The sequence below is a fragment of the Balaenoptera ricei genome, chromosome 7, assembly GCF_028023285.1.
Source record: "Balaenoptera ricei isolate mBalRic1 chromosome 7, mBalRic1.hap2, whole genome shotgun sequence".
Classification (NCBI taxonomy): Eukaryota; Metazoa; Chordata; class Mammalia; order Artiodactyla; family Balaenopteridae; genus Balaenoptera; species Balaenoptera ricei.
Window position 1 is genome coordinate 6,468,063 of NC_082645.1, and position 20,010 is coordinate 6,488,072.

General features: G+C 36.7%; 3 pseudogenes; all 3 read right to left on the reverse strand.

Annotated features, from left to right (window-relative positions):
* Positions 1–1,609: 1,609 nt before the first annotated feature.
* Positions 1,610–1,962, reverse strand: LOC132368443 (small ribosomal subunit protein uS10-like; annotated as a pseudogene).
* A 10,312-nt stretch (positions 1,963–12,274) lies between these two features.
* Positions 12,275–18,165, reverse strand: LOC132368407 (small ribosomal subunit protein mS31-like; annotated as a pseudogene).
* A 221-nt stretch (positions 18,166–18,386) lies between these two features.
* On the reverse strand, positions 18,387–18,860 carry LOC132368444 (tigger transposable element-derived protein 1-like; annotated as a pseudogene).
* Positions 18,861–20,010: the final 1,150 nt, after the last annotated feature.

Below are 20,010 nucleotides of genomic sequence, written 5' to 3' on the forward strand. Positions count from 1 at the left end.
CAGAGCACACAGGCTTAGTTGCCCCGCGGCATGTGGGATCTTAGCTCCCCGACCAGGGAATCGAACCTGCATCCCCTGCACTGGAAGGCAGATTCTTAACCACTGGACCACCAGGGAAGTCCCAATACCCTGGGTTTTCATAACCTAGTAATGTCCATAGTTGCATGGGTAATTCCCTTCTGGTATCATGCTGTGTTCCCTCACTCTCTATCATCTCCCTATCTCTCTCCCTTTCCATCTTTGTTCTGCAGCTGATGGATACTTAGGAAACCTCCTAGAAACAGAACCAGCATGACATTATTTATTACACAATTGGATGATGAGAAATTCCCCTCTCTAGTATGGAAACAAGACGGAAAAGAAGACAGTACTGTCAGCTTCTTTATATACTTGAAGTTAAAGGAATTATACAGTTGCATAAAATGAGCAGTTAGTGAGATATAAAAATATAAACTGTCTTCTATTGTGCCACTTCATCAGAATTCTATTACATCAAATCATAACAACCCTGTGAAGGTATAATAGTCATTGTAGCAGCCGGCATTTATCTAATTGGAAAATAACTGATTAACTACTCTATGACCTTAGGACGTATATCTGTAGGAAGCTCTCTATATGTTAATTCAGGGTCTACAGAAAATGTGATTGGTAGGACAATCAACTTTTTGTTTGTTTGTTTAAATGAGGCCTGCAGAACCAAGAAAGTTCCCCAAGTTATACAGCTAGAGTGACATTTTATGGATAAAATACAAGTTCTTGTCATCCCAAACCTAGGCCTTTTCTCCAAAGGTCTATTTGTGAAATAGGAGAAATTGTTTTAACTCTTCCCTCTTAAACCCTCTCTGTCCATCTGGACTTTCATAGTATTCAATAATACTATTGGTTCTCAAGACACCTACATCTCTCCTCTCTCTTATAACCTCCCCAAAAGCTGTGTTTTTAATAATAAAATATTTAAAAGATCTAATTCACACTGTAATGAGAATATTAAGAATAGCTTAATGTGCTACTTTTTCAGATGTTACATTTTTTTTCCAAATTACCTTCTTTTTTGATGTTTATACTCATAAATTTCATCTTTCACATTTTGCTTATCCTCAACCTAAAAATGTAAACTCAATTACAACAGGTCCATTGCCTGTCTTACTCAATACGTCATTACCAGTGTAATGGTATGGAGTGAGTATGTGATAAATACTAATTAATGAATTGTTTGATATTGGTTATTTGTTTGAATGAATCCAATATTTTTTAAAGATTTTTTTGATGTGGACAATTTTTAAAGTCTTTACTGAATTTGTTACAATACTGCTTCTGTTTTATGTTTTGTTTTTTTGGCCACAAGGCACGTGGGATCTTAGCTCCCCACCCAGGAATCGAACCCACACCCCCTGCATTGGAAGGCAGTCTTAACCACTGGACAGCCAGGGAAGTCCCTAATATTTTTCTTTCTTTCTTTCTTTCTTTGGCTGTCCATCTAATTGTAATTATTCTGCTTAAAAGGTGAAATGAATTCCATAGCACAACTCTATTCCTAAGACCTGTCAGCATTATAAATAAAAGTCAACAAAATTTAACAACTGATTATCAATTTATTAAAAATGTTGATTTAAGCATCTGCAATGGTGACTTCAACCTCGATTCCTGGCTCAATACTGATGGAAGTGATCTGCTTGACAATCTCAGAAGGATGTGCAGGTCAATGAGTCGCTTGTGGATCCTCATCTGAAAACGATCCCAAGTCTTAGAACCTTCACCACAAGGAGTTTTCCTTGTAGTTATTCTCAGAGTCTTGGTAGGCGTCCGAACCGGTCCTTTCACTTTGAGATTCTTTTCCTTTGCACCAATGATCAGATGAGCAGATACCCTCTCCAAAGACTTCATGTTGCTGCTGGTAAGGGTGATTCTAATCTGGTGAATCACCACCTGTGTCTCCACGGGATTCTTTCTGCTATCTTTATTTTTTATTTTATTTTATTTTTTAATAGATCTTTATTGGAGTATAATTGCTTCCCTCTTGAGTCTCCCTCACACCTTCCCTATTCCACCCCTTTAAGTTGTCGAAAAGCACTGAGCTGATCTCCCTGTGCTATGCGGCTGCTTCCCACTAGCTATCTATTTTACATTCGGTAGTGTATATATGTCAGTGTTACTCTCTCACTTCGTCCCAGCTTCCCCCTCCCCCACTGTGTCCTCAAGTCCATTCTCTATGTCTACGTCTTTACTCCTGTCCTGCCCCTAGGTTCATCACTACCACTTTTTTTTTTTTTTTAGATTCCATATATATGCATTAGCATACAGTATTTGTTTTTCTTTCTGACTTACTTCAGTCTGTATGACAGACTCTAGGTCCATCCACCTCACTACAAATAACTCAGTTTTATTTCTTTTCATGGCTGAGTAATATTCCATTTTATATAGGTGCCACATCTTCTTTATCCATTCCTCTGTCGATGGACATTTAGGTTGCTTCCATGTCCTGGCTATTGTAAGTAGTGCTGCAATGAAACTGATTTAAAAATGAGCAGAAGACCTAAATAGGCATCTCTCCAAGGAGGACATACAGATGGCCAAGAGGCACATGAAAAGATGCTCAACATCACTAATCATTAGTGAACTGCAAATCAAAACTACAATGAGGTATCACCTCACACCAGTCAGAATGGCCATCATTAAAAAATCTACAAACAATAAATGCTGGAGAGGGTGTGGAGAAAAGGGAACCCTCTAGCACTGTTGGTGGGAATGTAAATTCATACAGCCACTATGGAGAACAGTATGGAGGGTCCTTAAAAAACTAAAAATAGAACTAGCATACGACCCAGCAATCCCACTACTGGGCATATACCCTGAGAAAACCATAATTCAAAAAGAGACTTGTTCCTCTCTCCTTAAAAGCCATGGCTGTAGCATGTCTTCCTGACTGACTTGTTCTCAGCAAAAGTGAAGAGCGGTGAGTCAGGAGCAGTAGCGTGTGACCCAAGGCTCCTCTGCAGTGGCGACGGCGTCTTCCTCAAAGAGCTTCTTTCATTTTTAATTATATTTTTTATCTGATATTTCCATGGCCCTTCCATTATTTGCTTTTAGCTAATCACTAATCCTAAAGTGCGAGACTGTATCAAACTTCTGAGAGCAGTAAAGTAAAACATCACCTGTGTCCACATTACCGAGGTGACAAATTCACCTGTAATTCATAACACAAGTGATTTATCTCCACAGTTTAGTTTCTTTTTTTTCCCCTATTTTCCCATTTTATTTCTTATGTTCAACTCTTGTATACATCTAACATTATTTTTATGTGCAATGTAAGATAAAGATCTTTGTTTTTTTAAAATATTAGCTCATAGTTTTTGTAAAATAATTTACTGAGGAAAACACTGGGGTTTGAAGAGGCTAGTCTAGGCTTGATATAGAGATCTGAACGTTGTGAGCATAGAGATATATTTTTTAAAGCTGACAGATTGGATGTGATCTCCAGGAAAAGTGTTCTGAGTTTGAAAGCATATACCCTTTACATTTTTTTCTACTCAAATTTATTTATTCTTGGATGAATTTAAATAACTTTTTCTGAATTTTCTATTTCATTGCATTTATTTGTATATTTATTCTTATGCATACATAAAAGTGTGCAAGATTATGCAGTGTTTCAATTTCCAAATATATTTCTTGCTATCTTCTATTATTTATTTATCCTTATAAACTCAAAAATCAAGTGCTCATGATATCTACTTTGCCTCACAAAACGTCTTAGTAGCTCCTATCTATCAGCCTGTTCTTCATACTAAGCCAGGGTTTATAATGAAGGATCAACGAATTTAAACTATATTACTTCTTAAGAGAGCTAACATCGGAGAAATGTGGAGAGAGTTCCATAGACATGATTGAGTGTTCTCTATTTCTGGGGAAGCTGCTGAACTAATTGTTGATTTTTTATATGTTCCATATAAGGAAGTCAGACTTGGACAGAGAGAAACCTCTGAAAGCACTTGCTTTAAAATTAAAATCAGTTGAATCATGAATTTGAAGATAAATCTAAGTGAGGTAGTTCCTATGGACCCTGTATTAGTTTGCTAGGGCTGCTAGAAGAAAGTACCACAGACAGAATGGTTTAAATAACAGAAATTTATTTTCTCACAATTCCTGGGCTGGAAGTTCAAGATCAAGGTGCCCGTAGGATTGATTTCTACTGAAGCTTCTCTCCTTGGCTTACAGATAGCCGCCTTCTTGCTGTGTCTTCACGTGGCCTTTTTTCTGTGTCCATACATCCCTGGTGTATTTTCCTCTTTTTATAAGAACACAAGTCTTATCAGATTAGGGTCCCACTTGTATGACCTCATTTAATCTTAATTAACCCCTTAAAGGCCCCATCTCCAAATATAATCACATTGGGGGTGAAAGCTTCAGCATATGAATATCAAGGGGATACAGTTCGGTCAATAATAGATCCTATGGACTTGCCATGTTTTCTTTACCCCTCTAGATTTGGGGGTTTTGGTGGGACTATGCAATAAGTATTTCTATATTAACACAAAACGTTGTTTGCTTCCTCTGGAAATGGAATAAGTTCTTGATGTCATTTTCAGTCGGTTCCTTTATACACTAAATTTTGTTTTAAATAAATTACTTGTAGTTTTTTTTTCCTGAATAGTGACAACCTTCTATATTTTCTAATGTTTTTGTAAGAATATTTTTGCTTTAAAAAACTTAACAGTATTCAGATACTACAATCACATATGCAAAAATCAATCATTTAATTCAATTAATCTTTGTAGTTTATGAAGCATTTTCATAGACATAGTTTTACTTGTTCTTCCAAACCCACTTGTAAGATAAGTTGGGTGTGGGTGGATATGAGGCTATTCAGAGCAGATTTGACAGGAGGTAACATGTAGGAGAACTACTGAAGAATTATCCTGAGATAAGCCTTCGACAAAAGACATCAATGTTAGTTCCTTTTCCTCCCTACTAGGAAAAAAAAAAAAAGTAAGAGTAGCAATCTCTAATCTTCTTGATGCTTAGAAGGATTAAGTTCTAAGAGAAAAACTAAAATGAAAGAAGAATTTAAGGCAAGAATTTTATGTGAAGGGGCCACCCCTTGACTGGTAGCAAGATAATGGCTACGAAGCCCAAAGAAATTCCCAGGCATACAGAGAAAAGGGTGTACTCTCTTTATTCAGAGCACTGCAACAAGGTTGGCAAGAGAGATGTGTGGTAATCTCCTTGGGTAATACACTGCTACAAAGGGTAAAAAAAGTGTATGTTCTATGTAAAAGAAAAAGCAAGGAAAATTCCTTTTCCTGCAATACCTATAACCCCATGACCCCTCACCTCTTCATAACCTTGGCTTTGAGTTGAGGAATGAAATATTATATACTAAATTTTACCTCATTTTGTATGAAAACAAACATAAAAATTACTCTTTCTCTGTGATGACTCCTTATACAACCCAGAAATGCCCTTCTTGTTTCCAAGCCTCTCTTCACAGATCTACTTCTTTAGCCAGATTTTTTAAGACGAATAGCTGCATTAGTGCATGCTCAGACGTATAGTTTAAAAATAAGATAGCAATATTCTGAATATTTCTGAGAATAAATGTTTTCTTGTTTTTATTTTAGGTTTGTGGAGTTAGTGATACAAGTACAAAACAGGAGATGTCAAGAAGTCAAGAGAAATAAGTGAGTTACCCACAATGGGCATGAAACTGTTAAAGAACAAAGCCTTCTCCAGGTGCAGGAAGCTTAGCCCTATGATCAAACAGGCTCTTGGTAGTGCAGGTATGTGTAGCAATCACCATGAAGTAAGCATAAAGGCAACATCTTTAAAATGGTAGTGATGTAATGCTGAGGCTAGAAGATATTTTCTTCTTCACTTTCTTATGAAGACAGCCTGTTTCCAGGAAAAGGAGATATTCAAATATCTGATCCCACTTGAAGGGAAACATACAGGACAGCTATAACTTGTTATTCAGTAAAATATTTATTAATCTATTAGGTATATATTAAGTGGATCACTATTCTAGACACCAGAGGTATAGAAATGAGCAGATTTGTGCAATAGAGTTTTGGACACAGATAAAAATGCGCAGACATGAAAACAGAAACAAAAACAGAAATAAACAGCTCCAAGCATAGAAGGTACAATGTCTACAGTAAAAGGAGTAAGCTTGGATTAATTAAACACTGTAGAAAAAGAAATTGACAGTAATAGTGCCTGATGTAACTGAGAGGACTGAGAAAAGCATGAACCTGGTTTCCTCCAGACTTTACTTCTTCACATTTTCCCTCTGTTAATTTTGCTTTGTATCCTTTTGCTGTAATAAATCATAGTCATGAGTAAGATTGTACTGATTCCTGTGAGTCCTCCCCTGACATAGTTGGTGTTAGAAGTGGGATGTGCTAGCATGACCTTGACCCACTGAAATATGGCAAAAACATTGTTTGGGAAAAGGCAAGTTCAAAGGGTGGAGAAGGATAAGCCTCCACTTGTTGGGTGTCTATAAGTTAGCCATGGTATGAAAGAGAAGCTGAATTGCTGTCTATCGTGAAAGGTAAAAGTTACATATGGAATTTAAAAATGATTTATCTACTCCAGGAGAATCAGCTTGCTGGATTCTCTAGCTATTTTTGCTAATCCAACTACAGTGAGGAGAAAAGAATGCAGTCCGGTAATGTCTTCGGTTGTTGTCTCTCTTCCCAGTGGAAGGAGAAACAAAGAGACCAAACGTTCCCAAATGTGAGCTTTAGATAGCCCAGAAATGTTAAAAGTTTATATTTTCTCTCCTCCAAGTGGGAGAAAAAGATTAAATCAGTTACCAGAATTGGACCAAAGCTCTAGATAAACCAGACGGGGGATAAAAGAAAAAATACTCTTGCCATTTCTTCATCCTAACTGCTTCTTCAGCTGCTGCAGACCTCCTGCCCCCGCTGTGCATTGAAGCGGGAGCTCCCCCAGAAACTGTGAACTTAAACCTGTAAATGTGGAATTTACTGATAGAAGTTATAATAAATTTACAATAGTATAAAAAGAGATTTTTAATTGGCTTTGTACTTTGTGATTATTGCATCTGCATATATAATAAAATTTTTGTAAATGTTTGTAATTTCACAAATCCTAGAGGGAACATCACAGTCAGGGAAAGCTGCAAAGAAATGTGCTCTTAGGATACAGATTCCTTGCTTTTTATCATGAGTGGGTTGGTTGGAATTGAGATTCTTGAAGTATTTTAAAAATATGCCTTTGTAACTGATGTTTCTGATTCTGATTTTTGCCTATTATTAGAGCCCCTGAATAAAGGGATATACATGAACAGAGAGTCAATCTCCAGATGGAGATACAATTTTGATGCTGTAAAAACAGTTTTTAATTGCTTATGAGCTCTTATAAAATAATATCAGACCCTTAGAGGCAGATACTTTTCTAGCCTAATGTGCATATTTTTGAGTGGATCAGTTTGGACACTCAGACTTACAAGACAAAAAAAGCTCAGGAAATCTTTGCTTGACACTTGGAGTTGGAATACAGCTGTCTGGTCCTATTGAATTTTGGCTTTGCTGCTGCTAATGAAAAGCCACTGACTTTTTTAGAATCTGAATTCAGATACTCATTACCTGGATCTAACTCCAAGCTAAAACCTAATATTGCCTGGTATGGGCTGTTTTGGCCTCAGCATGTGCTATATTAAAATGAGGCAGGCATAGTTCTGTAATAAACAGAACTCAGATTCCAAGATTGCTGCAGGTTTAGGATCTCCCTCTGTGGGATCATAAACTATGAAAATATCCTTGATGCTGACTGAACCATCTGTGTCACATACAAATGCCCACAGAAAAGGGCTTATTCTCTGATGGAACTATCTGAGCTCTGGACCAATTTTATATTTCTGAGACTGATTGCATTCCTAACTTGTGATCTCTGCCAAAGGCTGAAAGTTGGGAAGAGGACACATCATGGGGTTGGTGAACCCTCCACCCATGTCTGACAGATGAGACTCTTGACCCACTGGGGAATGTTAACTGCTGTTGACCTGTGTTTGGCTTTCCTGATTTGTTATAGCTTGCAGTCGTAAACAGATAGCTTGAGCCTACTTCCCTCAACTTTCTCCTGGTGCCGCAACTCAGTAAGCACTTTTATTCCTAAATGCAGCTATTTCCAGAAAAAGGAATTGTGTTTGGTAGGTTGCTCACTAGATGAATGATGAGAATGAAAGGGAAGGAGGGTGTACAAACTCATTTCAAAAATTTTTGAAAACTCAGGATTTTGTTCTAATTTCTAAACATGAGGTGTCTTTCTGATTAAGTTGTATACAAGACTTGTGTTTTGTTTGTTTGTTTTTGTTTTATTTTGTCTTTTTTTAACTGGAGAGAAAGCTTGGACTCTCTTGCATACAACTCTTCTATATGAATGATTTGGGTGACAGTAGGGATAATTGAAAAAGTATAAAGTTATGATTGCTGAATGAGATACACTTACTTTTTACTAACAGAGTAAAAACAAAACCCCGGTACCTGGGCAGACATGGGGAATGAAGAGGGGATTAATGATCTTTATTTTTCAAAACTGTTCCTGGAAGCTTTTTCCGCCTACCAAAGCAAAGAGAAAAATCCCCAGTGTTGACTTTCGAAGCTGCTGTGAGCATTTTGAATCAATCTTACTGCTGGGCCTATGATCACACCTGTCTCTGAGACAGCAGGGGGTGGCCTCAGCACTTTCCACGCAGAACACCTCCAGATGCCATTCACATTTGCCATGAGGATGAACTGGTGTCAGGGACAAGCAAAACTATTTGGAATTGACTGTCTCAGGCTGTTCATTTGAAACCAAGAGCTGAACTGAATTAAGTGGACGGGACTTAGAATCCTAGGGCAATAGGCCCCAGGGTAGGAGACCACATCAAGGGCTCTATTAACTTATACTACCTAATTAATGTAGATCCTGTTTGCGGGTCCCTAACAATGATAAATTCTTTATTATATTATAATGTCCTGCATGTGCCTTCTGGGATTATACTTTTTAATGTGTGCACCCTGTCAAGACACTGCCTTACCCCTGGAAGGCATTCAGGTCCACTTGAACTTACCGACCAGAATTCTGCTGTGCCTAAATTGATGCCGTGGGCCAGGGAAAAAAGGGTAAGGAGGAAGGCACTTGTTTTTTAAGATAAACTTTTATGGTAAATGGGATTTGTTTTAACTGAATAAATTCATGACCCCTAAAGGTTATCACTGAGATAACACTGCAATTTGGTGAGTTCTCCTGATAATAATTTTGTTGTACATATGCCTTGACCAGAGGGCAAGAGGTGGACCATGCAGAAAAAAGTTGAAATAACAGGGCTGAAACTGCTATCCTTAGTAAAGCCTGCTTGCAAGGCTGGCCCTGGGCTGGGGTCTGTTAACTTAGGTTTCAAGGGGGTTCCAGTCATCCCCAGAACTGGTAAGAGTGGTTCACTGTGCCTAAATTGTTTATACACAATATGTTTTATGCTGAACACCTGCTTTCCTTCTTGGAATCTGTAATTTTGATACGTGATAGCCAGAGGGTGCATGCATAACAAACTCCCAATAAAACCCTTGGCCACTGAGTCTTTAATGAGACTAGCGACAGCGTTTTACACATGTTGTCATAACTCACTGCTAGAGAAATTATGTCTACAGGGAGAGGACTTTTGGAACCTTATGCCTGATTTCCTTGACATTTTACTACATGTGGCTTTTCCCTTTGCTGATTTTCTTGGTATCTGTATTTGTTTACCAGAGCTGTGTAACAAAATACCACAGACAGCGTGGCTTAAACAACAGAAATTTACTTTCTCAAAGTTCTGGATTCTAGAAGTTCTGGATTGACATGTTGATAGGGTTGGTTCCTCCTGGGGCCTCTCTCCCTGGGTTGCAGATGGCCACCCATTTTCTGCCTCTTCACATGGTTATTTCTCTGTTCATGTGCCCCTGGCGTCTCTCTGTGTGCCCAAATCTCCACTTATAAAGACACCAGTCATATTGGATTAAGACCCATTCTAATGGCCTCATTTTAACTTAATCACCTTTTAAAGGCTCTGTCTCCAAATACAGTCCCATACTGAGGTACTGGGGGTTAGGACTTCCATATATGAATTCGGGAAAGGGTGGGAGAGGCATGATTTTAAGCCCAGAACAGTATCTATTGCTGTAATAAATCATAGCCATGAGTACAACCATATACTGAGTTCTGTGAGTCCTTGTAAATTATCAAACCTGGAGGTGGTGTTGGGGGCTTCCAACAAAATCAGTATACAGTCATTTTTTTGTAAATGTTCTGTGTGTGCTTGGTATGAAAAAAGATTATTTACCAATTTTGGGGTATGTCATTCTATATGTGTAAATTTTGTCAACTTTGTTAATCATGTTGTCTTCATGGTAATTTTTTTTTCTGGAATGTTTTTTGGTGCCTTTGTTATTTTATTTTATTTATTTTATTTTATTTTTCTGCTGGTTTTCTCTCCTTTCTGTGTACCTTATTTTTGCATTGTAAATCAGGCATTTAGTTGAAAAATTATTTGTAGCAATTCTTTTGTAGAAAAGAGGATTTACTTTTCCTCTTGCAAGGTGCCTGGAGACAACGGCAATCTAAATCAATTCATTCAACTCCGGGTTTTGAAATGATTTGAAATTGCTTTACAGCCACTAAGTCTGAACTACTTCCAATTAAACCATAATTTGGGGATGTAGCTTTTAAGAACCCAATGTACATTTTTTCATCCAAGCCCTACAAGGCTGTTGATACCTCTGATACACTTCTCAGGCATTTACTTTCCTTTACTCAGTTAAAAAAATCCCCTAGAAAAAATGCTTCTCAGTTTTATTTCTCTGAATTTCCATTTTCTCTTGGATCTTATTCTAAGAATGTTTCACAATCTTGTACGCTCTCAGGATATTTTTTACATTTTATCAAGCATTTCTGATCATCCTCAGCAGGTAGATAATTCCAAACTAACTAGTATAAAAGTAAAGGTCCTCTTAGCCTTCATTTCTCATTTATCAAATGTTATTATACCTCTACTTACTTTGAAGGTTTATGATGATGGTCAAACTAGATGTTTGAGTCAGCCCTTTGAGAAGTTTCTTGTCTGCAGTTTACATATACAAACTCCTTTTCTTCATTTGATTAGCCAGATCAAAGAAATAAATCTTTTGAGATAAGCCATTTTTTAATGTCTTTTTTTAGTAAATGATACATTCATCTATCACATGAACACTGTGCTGTTAGAAAAGCCATTTTAACCTTATTTACTAAAAGAAAACTTCTCATTTGATCTGAGATCTATTTTTTTTCGAAGATTAATTCAAGCTCTTTGTCTTTCTGGGAGACAACTATAATCTACTTTTCTCTTAATAAATATCACTCTAAACCTTCTAATATATTTTATATTAAATATTGCTTGTAAATGTACTTAAATCCTACAATCATCTAATGAAAAACCATAGCATTTATAGATAGAAAACTGTAGAAGATGCTCTGGGAATAGATATGTTCATACAGTCAACTTTTTTTTCCTTTGGCCACACCACAGGGCATGTGGATCTTAGTTCCCAGACCAGGGATAGAACCTGCGGCTCCTGCAGTGGAAACATGGAGTCTTAACCACTGGATCACCAGGGAAGTCCCCATACAGTCAACTTTTGTATCCAATTATTTCAAAATATTCTCAGGTGTCTTATAAGTAAAAAAAAAAAAAAAAAAAAAAATTAAAAAGTATACTCAGCAAAACTAGAAAAGTATTTTGAAGGAAGTGTAGAGGAAACAAGCTACACAATTTTGAAATAATGTGTTTCCAAAAGAACTTCTATTACCAGTAGTAAGCACTAGGGAGAAGAGAGCTCTAGACCTCTCCTTAGCAAGCATAAGTTTCTTTTATGCTTTATCAACTCTTCTAGAAGAGCAGAGACTGATTGGCAACTTAAATTTCCACTGAATTGTATTTTAAAAGGTAACATAATACTATTGAAAATAAAAGAGATGCTGAAGGTTCCAAGCACAGTAGAGTTATACATTCTTTTCTACAGAACTGATGGACCACTAGAGCATGTTTGTGAAGTTATATTTATTAATAGAATTATATCTGTAATGCAATTCAGTGGATTTTTCATTAAAGGAATTGTGCAATAGTTTGTTAATGGATGTAGCTGTTGTCTGATGATATTTAAGCTTGAACTTTTAAATACAGGATTTTTTTTTCTAGTAAAATTTTTAAATTATAATATGAATCTCCAACAGCTTGAAATAAAAATTTCCATGGTCTTCAATTGAACTGTATGCCACTTTCTTTTAGAATGTCCCGTTTTTCATTAAAATAATTTCTAAACCACTCTATATGTTCAACCTTCTGTTTAACACTCAGATATGGGTTTTTGGAAAGGCCACAGGTCATCAACTCCATGAAGTGGCGAATTGGTCCTTGTTTTGGAAAATCCTCCAGGTATTTATCCAGAAATATATATTCATGAAATTCTGAACCATCATCATCAAAACCTGCTTCGTTGTTAGTTGGGAACTCCCACAATTTCCCCTCTTTTGTCAACTGGATCATCTCTTCAAAACCATTCTGAAAGGGTTGTTCACTGACTGCCGCTAACTGCTTAGAAAATTCTACATCCCAAAGAGAAGGTGCTGCCTCTGTTTCAGGTGCCTCTTCAGTAACTGCCTTAAGCTCAAAAATATTAAGCCTCTTCCCCTTGAATATATTTTTCCTAAAACTTTTTCTCAGATCGGCAGCCTTCTCTTGGCCAAACAAATCATCAGTCCCTTCATCAAACTGAATCTGATGCACTGGTCTTGGGCTAACTCTCGCTGTGGCAGATCTGGCAACTTTCATATCTGATATGATGTTAGTGAAACTAATGTTAGGTCTCTCTCCATCCTTCTGTGCCCTCGAGTCTTCCTCGCGCTGCTGGAGCTGCTTGAGCAGCTCCGACTTGGTCATCTGCTTGTCAAAAGGGAGAGAGTCTGCAATCGCGGATGCAGCTGCCACCAACTCCGGGCTCCGGGACTCACTTCTCTTTTGGGGGGCATCTTCTAGAGCTTTCTGAAGTCTGCCAATTGAAGCCTCCAGACTTTTAAGTTGTCTTCTTTTGGGTGGCTTTGTTGTTTGTACATTTACTGTGCTTAATTCAACTTTCATTCCCTTAAGAATATTTACTAAGTCTGTTTACGTATTCTCCTTTACACTGTGTTGGCTCTCTGTCTCCTTGGAAATCTCACGGGTTGGAACAGACTGCCCATCTTTCTTGCTATAGATCACGCTGTTAGTGCCAAATATCTCTGGATATTATTTTGCACGATGGCGGCTGCCGATACCTCTGGGCCTCCGGAGCACAAAGGGAGGCGAGAACCTCGGAAACATCGCGGAGAAACAAACAGAACTGGGCACACAGGGGCGACGACGCGTCCTCTAAATATTGCATATTTTTAAAGCAGTATTGCTCATAGTAATATGGGGATGAATATAAGGAAATGGAATTTTGATTTGATATCTATTGCTTTTGACTGTTCATCATCTATCTCCTCTTCATTGGCAATGAAATGAAGGAAAACTACCCTTTGGAAAACTACCCTTTGTTTCTCATGCTCTCTTGCTTCTACCCTTTTCTAATTAAAAGGAATGTGACTCACTAGGCCAATCAGACGCTTCCTGTTGGGAATTTGAATCTTGAGCAGCATGATGAGAATAACAAAATGTTTGGAGCTCATTTATCCCAATAATAGTGGCCTGAAAAGTCCAATCAGTTCGGCTGCCTTGGTCCCAGAAGATGCCTTGTGTCCTGTCCTCTGTATTGCCTGATTACACTGCTTTCCTTTATTTGTGCCCTACCAAATTCTTCCAGTAACTTTGCCTTCCTTTTCTAAGTTAATCAGAATTGTTTTCTGCACACAAGTGCCTAACCAACTGGTGATTTTTAGACAGAAAGCACATGGAATAATAGGTAAATCTTTTTTTTTTCTAATTTCAATTTTTAATTGTTTTTTTTATAGAAATACATTTTATATTGGAGTATAGTTGCTTTACAATATTGTGTTAGTTCATAGTGTACAGCCAAGTGAATCAGCTATATGTATACATATATCCACTCTTTTTTTCATTTCTTTCTCATTTAGGTCACCACAGAGCATTGAGTAGAGTTCCCTGTGCTACACAGTAGGTTCTCATTAGTTATCTATTTTATACGTAGTATCAATAGTGTATATATGTCAATCCCAATCTCTCCCAATCCATCCCATCCCAACACTTTCCCCCTTGGTATACATACATTTGTTCTCTACGTCTGTGTCTCTATTTCTGCTTTGTAAATAAGATAATGTATACCAATTTTTTCAGATTCCACATATATATCTTAATGTATGCTATTTGTTTTTCTCTTTCTGACTTACCTCACTCTGTATGACAGTCTCTAGGTCCATACATGTCTCTACAAATGACCCAATTTCATTCCTTTTTATGGCTGAGTAATATCCCATTGTGTATATGTACCACATCTTTATCTATTCCTCTGTTGATGGACATTTAGGTTGCTTCCATGTCCTGGCTATCATAAATAGTGCTGCAATGAACACTGGGGTGCATGTGTCTTTTTGAATTATGGTTTTCTCTGGGTATACGCCCAGTAGTGGGATCGCTGGGTCATATGGTAGTTTTATTTTTAGTTTTTTAAGGAATCTCCATACTGTTCTCCACAGTATCAATTTACATTCCCACCAACAATGCATGAGGGTTCCCTTTTCTTCACACCCTCTGCAGCATTTACTGTTTGTAGATTTTTTGATGATGGCCATTCTGACCTGTATGAGGTGATACCTCATTGTAGTTTTGATTTGCATTTCTCTGATACTTAGTGATGTTGAGCATCTTTCATGTGTAATGAAATTTCTGCTTGTGCTAAATTTATCTACCCCCTTTGGAACATGATTGATTCCATGTTTTGTGGTTCCAAAAACTGGCTTCAAATTAAAGTCAATGACCTTTAAAACCATGTTAATTGCCAATTAATTCAGACTCTTGGTCATGAAGACCAAGCAAAAATGTGTTTTGTTTGTTTATTTTACTGTTGTTGTCAGTGCTTTTCATTTTAGCTTATTTTTTAAAATGTTTTATTCTCTTATTTCAAAGAAAATGTCTTTTATTGTGAGTTCTAAAAAAAATTCCATATTCCCCTCCCTTTTCCTAAGGTCATACAGTCTTAAAGTATGGTTTACCTCAATTTTTATAATATCTTTTATCTTGGGTCAGTAGTAGTTTTATTTGTTTTATTTTTATAGAAAAATTTGTAAACAGTATAAAATACCAAATAATTTTTCAAGATTTATATTGAAAAATGTAGTCCCCTGACTCTTTCATTTCCTATTCCTATTTTCCCTTCTCTGTCTTTGAACTAAGCTTTTCCTTCTGGTATTTATTTCATATTATTAAGTAAATAGTCATTTTTCCTAATTTTTCAATTTTACATAATAAGTATTGTAATTTATATTAGTCGGTGTTTTTCAGAGAACCAGTACCAATGAGATATATATTATTATTGTATAAGTATTATATATTATCTTACTATATATGTTCCTATTGTAGGATATATATCAATTTTTTTATTTATTATATATTTATCATTTATTTGTATACATATTATGAGGAATTGGAGCATGTGATTATGGAGGCTGAGAAGTCCCAAGATCTGCAGTTGGCAAGCTGGAGACCCAGAAGAGCTGATGGTATAGGTTCTAGTCTGAGTTTGAAGACAGAAGACCCATACATTATCCTGCAATCAGTCAGCCAGAGAAAGCAAATTCTTTCTTACTCAGCCTTTTTATTCTAGTCAGGCTTTCAACGGTTTGGAAGAGGCCCACCTACATTGAGGAGGGCAATTTGTTTTACTTAGTCTACTAATTTGAATGTTAATCACATCTAATTATGCTAAGAAGAGAGCAAATAATGTGTGATCTCTCATCTACCTATCTATCTATCTATCTACCTCTCTATCTTTGGAGCTGGAGCCCCCTCCCTTATTCAATGCTGTCACTACTATTGGGTTCATGTCACCCTAATTCAGTTATATTACCCTAACGTTGCCCCTGTCTCCTTCACAGAGGCAAGGTTCTGTAAGCAAATGTTTAGCTTTCTTTTGGTTATGATTAATGATTCTTGGCTTTGGAGTATATTTACCCAGTAAGCAAGACAAAGCCAGATAAAGAAGAATCTCAGTCTCAAAATCAGTGTCATGGAAAATATTAGTGGTTAATAAAATTCCATCTGACAACAACTTAGATATGCAATATGTTAAATTGGAAATAACAACGAAAATAAATAAAAAGAATATCTTTTCTCATGTTCTCAGTGACAGAAGTCCAATAAAAATTCAGCAAACTTCCTTAACACCAGCACACATTTCCCGATTATTTTGGTTTTTGATGTGTTCTCTCATAAAAAATAGCTACGCCCTTTGGAACATGATTGATTCCATGTTTTGGGGCAGGAAAAATTTAGTTTGGACTTTGAATATACTATTATCACCAGAAGGAAGGATTCTTTCAAGGATGCCTGGTGAGAGATGGCTAATATTAAGAAGACAAAAGGAGCCATATTAAAGGGGCTTATAATGGCTGACTGTGACAATTTTAAATTAATGATGACAGGAAAAAACTCTCAGAATTAATGGAAACAAATTCAGTTCTTGAAAGGCCATGATTTCATAGTAACATATGAAACTGAGAGGACTTCCCTGGTGGCACAGTGGTTGAGAATCCGTCTATACCAATGCAGGGGACATGGGTTCGAGCCCTTCTCAGAGAAGATCCCACATGCCGTGGAGAAACTAAGCCCAAGCGCCACAACTACTGAGCCTGCACTCTAAAGCCTGCGAGCCACAACTGCTGAGCCTGCACTCCTAAGAGCCCGTGCTCTGCAACAAAAGAAGCCATCGCAATGAGAACCCTGCGCACTGCACCAAAGAGTAGCTACTGCTCGCCACAACTAAAAAAAAGAAAGTCCACTCACAGCAATGAAGACCCAATGCAGCCATAAATAAATAAATAAATAAATTAATTAATTAATTAAAAAAAGAAAGTGAGAAATTAACGTAAAGTGTATTAATTGCAATACAAAAGTAGGAGAGTATTACTGTATATGCATTAACTGTTTTTTCTATTAAGTATATGTTTTTTATAAACTGCAAAGATGTGCATGTCCTTATTTCTCTCAGAGTAATAGAGAATAATAAATTCTGATGTGGGGGGAAGGAGTGTTGCTTATGAAAATAATTCTAGAGAGGTTAGTGGCTGTACCATGAATAAGAAAAATAAAGTAGTCCCAATGCCATGTAAAGTAGACAGGTAGATGAGGGTCCTGCAATGTGTTTCAGTTTGGTGTATTGGCTAAATTGTTCCATAGAGGAGAATTTAACATGTAGATGTGATCCTTCATCTAGCATGAAAGACATCTTTTGAAGGACCTACTAAATGGAATTACATACAGATAAAATATCCTTATGTTTGCTTGTTTGCTTCTGTTTTTTCCCAATATTTTTATCCTAGTAAAATACACATAACATAAAATTTACCACTGTAACTATTTTAAGTGTACAGTTCAGCAGCATTAAAATACATTCATGATGATGTCCTACCATCACCACCATCCATCTACATAACTTTTTGTCTTCTATAACTAAAACTCTATACACAGTAAACAAGAACTCCCCACTTGCTCATTTTACCCCACCCTCTGGCAACCATCATTACATTTAGTCTCTATGATTTTGACTACTCTAAATACCTTATATAAGTAGAGTCATACTGTATGTGTCTTTTATATGACCGACATATCATTTAGCATAATGACCTCAAGGTTCATCCATGTCATAGCATATGTCAGAATTTTCTTACTTTTTAAGTCTGGATAATATTCCATTATATGTATATGCCACACTTTCCTTATCCATTCATCCATCAATGGATACTTGGGTTGTTTCCACTTTTTAGCTATTGTGAATAATGCTGCTATGAACATGGGTGTATAGACATCCATATAATTTAAATAATATCTAAGAACAGACAAAACATTAGATTATATAATACTTACCAAAAATAAGAGTGTGCATAATTTGTCTCAAAAACTAGGTTAAAAGAAGTCTTACAGGCATACCTCAGAGGCATTGTGAGTTTGATTCCAAGCCACCACAATAAAGCAAATATCACGATAAAGCAAGTCATACAAATTTTTTGTCTTCCCAGTGGGTATAAAACCTGTGTTTTGTGTTTACATTATTCTGTAGTCTATTAAGTGTGCAGTAGTAACATTATGTCTAAAAAAATAAGGTACATATTTTAATTAAAAATTCTTTATTGTTAAAAAATGAAAACCATCATCTGAGCCTTCAACAGGTCATAATCTTTTTGCTGGTGGAGGGTCTTGCCTTCATGTAGATGACTGCTGGCTGAAAAGAATGGTGGTTGCTGAAGGCTGGGGAAGCTGTGGGAACTTCTTAAGACAAGAATGAAGTTCGCCCCATTAATTGCCTCTTCCTTTCACAAACGATTTCTCTGTAGCAGGCAATGCTGTTTGATGGCATTTTTCTCACGGTAGAACTTCTTTCAAAATTGAAGTCCGTCCTCTCAAACCTGGCTGCTACTTTGTCAACTAAGTTTATATAATATTCTAAATCTTCTGTTGTCATTTTCATAGCATTTTCATAGTATTCTGTTACATGTTACAATTGTCATGTTACAATTTTCATAGTATTTTCACCAGGAGTAGATTCCATCTCAAGAAATCACTTCCTTTGCTCATCCATAAGAAGCAAATCCACATCCATTAAAGTTTTATTATGGGGTTGCAGCAATTCAGTCACATTTTCAGGCTCCACTTCTTTTTTTTTTTTTTTAACAACTTTATTGGAGTATAATTGCCTTACAGTGGTGTGTTAGTTTCTGCTTTATAACAAAGTGAATCAGCTATACGTATACATATATCCCCATATCTCCTCCCTTTGTGTCTCCCTCCCACCCTCCCTATCCCACCCCTCTAGGTGGACACAAAGCACCGAGCTGATCTTCCTGTGCTATGCAGCTGCTTCCCACTAGCTACCTACTTTACATTTGGTAGTGTATATAAGTCTATGCCACTCTCTCACTTCGTCCCAGATTACCCTTCCCCCTCCACTTCTAATTCTAGTTTCTTGCTATCTCCACTACTTGTTACTCCACTGAAGTTTTGAAGCCTTCAAAGTCATTCACCAGAGTTTGAATCAACTTCTTCCAAACTCCTGTTAATATTGATATTTTGACCTCTTTCCATGTATCACAAATATTTATAGTGGCATCCAGAATGGTGAATCCTTACCAGAAGGTTTTCAATTGGCTTTGCACAGATCCATCACAGGAATGACTATCTTTGGAAGCTATTGCCTTAGGAAATGTACTTCTTAAATAATCAGATTTGAAAGTCAAAATTACTCCTTGATCTATGGGCTACTGAATGGATGTTGTCTTAGCAGACATGGAAACAACATTAATCTCATTGTACATCTCCAACAGTGTTCTTGGATGACCAGGTATGTTACATTGTCAATAAGCAGTAATATTTTGAAAGAAATCTTTTTTTTTTTTTTTTTTCTGAATAGTAGGTCTCAACAATGGGCTTAAAATATTCAGTAAACCATGTTGTAAACAGATGAGCTGTCATCCAAGCTTTGTTGTTTCATTTATAGAGCACTGGCAAGTAATACTGCTGTTTGGATTTTAAACAATCTTTACATCTTTATGTGGTCTCCTGACTTCTGTCTTTCAATGTGTGTGCTCAGTTATCCACTGAAAACTGAAGCCCTCCTATTTTAGTCAAAACCATACAAAAACTTTAGAAATTATCAAGTCACTAACAACAAAATATCAGACAGAGAAATTAAGGAAACAATCCCACTTACCATCACGTGAAAGGATCTGAAGATGACACAAATAGATGGAAAGATATACTGTGTTCTTGAATTGGAAAAATCAGTATTG